The sequence below is a fragment of the Heptranchias perlo genome, unplaced genomic scaffold, assembly GCF_035084215.1.
Source record: "Heptranchias perlo isolate sHepPer1 unplaced genomic scaffold, sHepPer1.hap1 HAP1_SCAFFOLD_55, whole genome shotgun sequence".
NCBI lineage: Eukaryota > Metazoa > Chordata > Chondrichthyes > Hexanchiformes > Hexanchidae > Heptranchias > Heptranchias perlo.
Genome location: NW_027139570.1, coordinates 448,158 through 455,362, shown reverse-complemented (window position 1 = coordinate 455,362; position 7,205 = coordinate 448,158).

Below are 7,205 nucleotides of genomic sequence, written 5' to 3'. Positions count from 1 at the left end.
TCCAGTACAATTATGAAGAGGAAATGTGACTTGAAGATGTTATTAGGATGTTGTCAGATTTTGAGAGTTTTATTGTACTCTCGCCGTGTGTGTTTATCGATAGCAGGTCCTCAGTCTGTTCATGTGAATGTTCCATTTACTTGTTTACTGATTGAATACATAAACATAATTGAAATGTAATTAAAGAACAAAATCGGTGATTTCTTTATCGCAATGAATTATTGGGATATTGTATTCTAGAAGCTGTGTGTCAGCTTCATTGAAGAAAGGACGAGGCTAATTCAATGATTGTATTTTAATGTCATTTTAATTGATTATGCAAATTAAATTTATTGAACACATTATGTAACCAACGAGCAGTTCATTGACACCAAAAACCAAAGCAATTAAAGGTTGAATTTATTGAATGGATCATGTTACTGGGACCTATAGATTAGATTTCCTCTAACACTCCGCTCCAGTCTCTCCCTGTGAATCCCAGCCTCTCCTCCCACTGCATTGAATCCTATTTCTCCTCATCCGTTGCCTCAGTTTATTAGTTTTCCCAAACGATCTGCTACTGACTCCCCTCCAGCTCCTACATGTCCTTTTCCTTGTCTTCCTCCCAATCTCACTCACTCGTTCGGCCTGCAGCTGCTTCTTCCAATCCAATCCGAAGCTCAAACTCACCGCCACGGATCTTGGTCTTTCCCGTTTTGTGCCGGTCCGTGTCGGCTCTCTTCACCCAGAGCAACAAACCAGCAGCACCTCCCCCTGTCCTCTCACCTTCCCGGCTCTTCGCTCAATTTCTCGTCCATTTGGAGCCCAAATCCGGATTTAACCTGTTGGATTCCCGGTCTTTAAAATGCCTTCTCCCTTCCCCACCGGCACTGCGCCCTCACTCGGCCCTTCCAGTGGATCTGGTGCTCACTTTATTCACTTTCTATATCAATTTCCCAATTCATTAATGATAATTGTGTTTGAAAACATTTCTCTGCCCGAACGCGCTGCCCAGGTCAGTGAATCAGTTTCCACCGTTTGATGCAGCAACAAAGCTGTAAATTTCACCCCAGATCCTGTCAAACTGCTGCTTTCACTCTAGGCCTGATCAGTAATTTATTTGCTTCTGTTTCTCTCTCTTACAGTTAACTTGATGGCGATTGTGATCCTGTCCCGAGGAAAGTGCGGCCTCTCCAAATGTATCACTCGCTACCTGGTGGGAATGGCAGTGGGCGATATCCTGGTCGTTATCACTGCTGTCATAATGTGGCGCATTGCTGAGATTTATTTCCCAGTTTCATTCTTGACCATTACCCCCGTGTGCTGTCTAATTCTTATCCTGATTTCAACAACTACAACAGCCTCTATCTGGTTCACAGTGGTTTTCACCTTTGATCGATTTGTGGCCATTTGTTGTCAGAAGCTGAAAACAAAATATTGGACCGAGAAAACGGCGGCTGCTGTTATCGGGGTGGTGAGTGCGCTGAGCTGTTTACTAAACATTCCCTGGTACTTTGTATTTGACCCGGAATATATAATGGACAATGTACCCCGGGGTTGTGTCTTGAAACTGACCTTTTTCACTTCACCCGAATGGGCAGCGTTTGACTTGTTTAGTCTTGTGTTAATGCCTTGTCTCCCATTCATTCTGATTTTGCTGTTCAATGTTCTCACCGCCAGGCACATTGTAGCGGCCAATAGAGTCCGCCGGGAACTCCGGGGCCGCAGCAATGGAGAGAATCACAAGGATTCAGAGATGGAGAACCGAAGGAAATCCATTATTTTACTCTTCAGTATATCAGGCAGTTTTATATTGTTATGGAGCACATTCGTTTTTTATTTTACTTCTCTGCGTGTAACAAACGCCCAGTACGATAAGGAGAGTGACATTGAGTCAGCCGGATTCATGCTTCAACTTCTCAGTTCCTGCACCAACACGTGTATTTATGCTGTGACCCAGACTAAATTCAGAGAGGAGCTGAAGAACGCGGTGAAATACCCACTCAATCTAATTGTTACATTAGTTAAATCATAGAACCATCTGAAGACCTTTCATCCGAAATTAAATAAAAAGTCAATTAGTGTAGATTTTCATGTTTGTCGGTGGCGTAATCAGGAGTGGATCAGGAGCTCATTTTTCAACGCACCTGATTTTCTATCCATTGACATCAATGAGTTCACTAAAGTAACTGATATCAATCCAATACTTGAAATACATTTGGAAATACCAGACAGGAATTATATTTTACCCGATAAATGCGGTGTTGTGAAATGATACAAGATGTGATTCTAACATGAAATGGTTTGCTGTTATTAGTTTGGAAATAATATGATTTCAATATTAAATGTTTAATCCTGAAATGTATAAAATCAAATCCTCCTTTTCGGTTGATGATTATTTCCCATCACACTCACTGCCCGGTGGGATGGACTGAGGGTGAGTTGTCAGGGTCAGACAGCGTCCTGTTCATTGGGACATTTGTTTTGACCAGAACAGAATAATAATGGACCAACACCCGGACCGTTACTAACCGGTAAAATATTAATGTATTTTCAAACTCCAGTGGGGAGTTCCGGAGATTGTTTCCTCTCTGAGCTGTTGTACAGCAATATTTACTCACTGAAGCGAGATTAATGGGACATGAGGCTGGACATGGTTACACAGATTTTAAGGGAAACCTCCTCATACATTTCCGAGACGATCAGGAGCCGGGAGATTTCGCACGGCCGCAGCAGGCCAAGGGAAAGCTCTCCTGCTTCTCCTTGCTCAACAAATTATAAGTTAAAAAGAAACTTCTCCATGTTCTGGGCCACTCAATGCCCATCGAAAGGGCGGCTCCTCCACCCATTTGTATCCCACGTACGTCATAATACTCTGATTTACATATTACACGTGGCCTGACCAGAATATTTCCCTCCACATGTTTTGAACCGATGCAGTTTGAATCAATGGACCAGCTTGTGGGCTTCGAAGATTGATACTAGGGCGTAGGTCCGGCCGCTCCTCTCAGGACCCTACCCACGATGGTGGAGGCAGGAAAGCCACCGAAAAATGGACTGTAAGTGAACTGATACCATTTACTAGCCTCTACCACCCCATTTCCGCCAGGCGGGGATACTTAAAATCGGCCACACCTTTCCTGACCTACGCTCTAGTATCAATCTTCGAAGCCCACAAGCTGGTCCATTGTCTCAAACGCCACCGGTTCACAACATGTAGAGGGAAATTTTCACCATCGCTGGGGGCTGATCTGGTAGAGCGGATCACCCGCCCCTCATATAACCGCCCAAATTTTAATTTCTTCTCCGTCCAAGCAGTGAAGGTGAAATTACCCCCACGTCTCTGACCCCAAGGTTCGACAGGTCATGAAAGACATTCAGACAGTGTTTGCCAATCACTGACATGAATGCGGTCGAATGGATCCGTGTATTCAGGTAAAAGGTGATAACCCCCCTCCACAGAGACAGGACCCCTATACAATGGAGTCGAAGAGGGTTTCACCCCCAACAGTTCAATAACACATTACGCTGTGCTCGACGGACTGTTCCCCGGGACACACACTGAGACAGATATCAACTGCTGATGGAAGTACATCAACTCGGTGAAGGGGGCCCTTTGGTCCGCCCGAAACCAGCTGGTCTTCCATCTGAAGGATCTGTCCAAGACTGAGTGTTGCGGACTGGCACACTCCAAGGTCCAGGAGTACGTGCTGTGGGACGCACTGAAGCAAAGTGCGACCTATGCAAAGGCTCTATGGGGAATGGCCACTGTGTAAGGCCATTTCACTTTGCATTGTACACCATGTATTAGAAGATATGTACCCTGTTTTGAATTGTAATAATGGAATCGTAGTGTGTACGATCTGCATTGTATTGTTTTGAATTGGTACTGTTGTATTTACATTGAACTGTGTGTGTCCATAAATGTAATGAAATAAAGAATATTTAGAAATCAAAAAAATGTTAAAATCTCACCGTGTCTGTTATTATTGGACACTAAACAGTGGAAACAGAGCTGGACAGTAAAGATGTGGGGAGTTATGCAAAGAGCATTTGTTGCAGGCATTAGGTGAGAAATAGGAGTAATTTCTTAATGGTGAGAAACTAGGGACTGTAGGGGTTTGGATGTCCAGGTACACCAATCAATATCAAGGGGTATGGGGAGAGAGCGGGAATATGGTATTGAAATAAAGGATCAGCCATGATCATATTGAATGGCGGAGCAGGCTCGAAGGGCCGAATGGCCGACTCCTGCTCCTATTTTCTATGTTTCCATGTTTCTATAATAAAGGTTAGTGCGCATGTATAAAATAAAGATCCCAATTTCAAGACTGTCACAGCCTTATGTGAGTTTGGACATTTCTGTTTTAAATGCAGATTATTGCATTTGCGGTTTATTCCCTTTATTGTACATTTCTGTCTTTATTTCATTCTTGCAGATGTTGCATTTTAAACAAAATATCCAAACCCTGTGCGCTGTGAATGCTGACTCCAGGTTCTTTGATTGACAGCTCTCACCTCCAACCCAGACCCCCGCCTCCGCCTGGGCTGAATCCTCCCATCACGTGACACGCGAAAGCGACATGAAGCATCCATCGTGCCCTCACCCGAGGGACGCCGCGCATGCGCCGCGCGGTCCCTGTGCCATATTCCCAAAGCAACAGGCCGGCGCCGGAAGGATGATGATGGCGGCCTCGGGCTGGGCTTGGCGGGGGGGGGCGAGACCGACAGAGGGAGGGCCCGCACCCGGGAATGGTGCAGTGAGGGCGGCCCGAGCTGAAGCTCATCCGATTCCAGGCCTAAGCGACGTTAATGGGACCGCGACCCCGGGACGGAGGGACCGAGACGCCCGGAACGGAGGGCCAGAGACCCCCGGGACGGAGGGACCGCGACCTATGGGACGGAGGGACCCAATCTCCAGCCGATGTAAGAGCAAAAAGCGCGACTTGGAACAGCAAGGCAGGAAATGGGAGGGGGAGGATCTGAGGGAGGGGAGATGGGTAGACGGGGAGGGGAGTGACTGAAGTGGGAGACGGGGAAGGACGGGAGGGTGAAGGTCTGAGGGGGAGAGATGGCGAGACGGGAATGGGAGGGACTGAGGGGGGTAAACATGGGACGGAATAAAGGAGAGCGGGAGGGTCTGATGGCGGGAGGTAGGGAGACAGAGAGGGGAGGGACTGAAGTGAGAGTGGGGAGAAGGGACTGATGGGGAGGGGGAGGGACTGAGTGCGTAGAGATGGGGAGATGAGGAGGGGGGGAATGAAACGGGAGAAGGCACTGATGGTGGACACGGGAGAAGGGACTGATGGGTTAGTGAGATGGTCTGAGGGCGGAGATGTGGAGAGACGGGGAGGGGAGGGACTAAAACGAGAGAAGGGAGACGGGAGAACGGCCTGCTGGGGGAAGGGGAGGGTCTGAGGGCGGAGAGTTTGGGAGACGGGGAGGGGATGGACTGAAGTGGGAGACGGGAGAAGGGACTGATGGGGCAGAGGTAGGGTCTGAGGGCGGAGAGGTGGGCAGACGGGGAGTGGAGGGACTGAGTGCGGAGACGGGTGGAGGGACTGAGGGGCGGGGAGGACCTCTGGGTGAGACGGGGAGGGACGGGATGGTGAAGGTCAGAGCGGGAGAGGTAGGGAGATGGGAATGGGAGAGACTGAGGAGGGTAACTGGGGGAGGGACTGACGGGGAGGGGGACGTTTTGAAGGAGTTGAAGTGTGGAGTTGGATGGAGTTACTTGGGGCCTCCTGCGTAGTCTGTGAATATCGACTTTCACAGCGCTCGGTTTCCAGCTGGTGTTATAACTGGAGATCCATGTGCTGAAGGAGAGAATACTAAAGCCTGGTCTTCAGTTGCTTCCAAAACTTTTATTCACAGAGATCGACACAACCCATCCCCTGGATAATCTCTTGTATGAATGATACAAGAGAGTCCCGAATTAATACGAACCAGCTGAATACAATTAACACTAATTGATATAAATCACATGGATACAATTAACAGCTGGGCTCGGGGGAAGGGGAGGATGGAGCGGTCACTCTGCCGTCTCCCAGTCAAATGGGCAGTGAGTCGGAGCCCGAAAGTGACCGAGAATCAAACAGCACAGAAAGAGGCCACTCAGCCCATCGCGCCTGTGCCGGCTCTGTGAAAGGGCGAGCAGATTAGTCCAACTCCACTGCTCTTTCCCCACAGTCTCGCAAATATCCCCCCTTCAAGGATTGATCCAATTCCCTTTTGAAAGTTATTATTGAATCTGCTTCCACCACCCTCGTCTCCTCATCTCCCCACCTGACGCTTTTGCCGATTATTTTAAATCTGTTTCCTCTGACTACCGACCCTTCTGCCACTGGGAGCAACCCCAGCTTCTCCAGTCTCTCCGCAAACTGACGTCCCTCATCCCTGGTACCATTCTGGTAAATCTGCTCTGCACCCTCTCCAATGCCTTGACATCCGTCACAAAGTACAGTGCCCAGAATTGGACAGAATTACTCCAGCTGGGGCTTAACCAGTGATTTATAAAGATTTAGCATAACTTCCTTGCTTTTGTACTCTGTGCCTCTATTTATAAAGCCAAGGATCACGTGTGCTTATTTAACAGCCTTAACACCGCCCTGCCATCATAAAGTCTCTCTATTCCTGCACCCCATTGAAAATTGTACAACAAAAAAAACCGTAATTGTTACTTTTTATTAAGTGGGTTGCGCTGGGTATCTGGAGGCTGCAATTCGGTGAGTAGGAAGCAGTGGGAGGATAAGTCTGCAGATTAATTTTGGGCGATGGAGATGACGGCGATCGTTGATTCAGACAAGGGAGGGAGGTGGTCTTTGAGACCGTCCGTGCTCTGTTGTAAGATCACTCTGTGTGTGTCTTGTTCCAGCAGTTTCCATTTGTACCTGTGACCTGACTGGGTGAGTCTGTGAACTCGCCTGTCGCTGTGACCCTGACTGTTCCTCCGCGGACATCAATGTCTTCTCCACCGGTCTGCCGGGCAGTGAACCGTAAGTTTCTGTTCGTGTGTTACTACATTGGCTCCCGGTCCTGCAATGCCTCGATTTTAAAAAACCTCATCCTCGTGTTCAAATCCCTTCCTGGCCTCGCCCCCTCCCTAATTCTGTAACCTTCTCCAACCCAACGACCCTCCGAGATCCCTGCGCTCTTCCAATTCTGGTCTCTTGCACATCCCTAGTTTTGATTGCTGCACCTTTGGCGACCGTGCCTTCAGTTGTCTT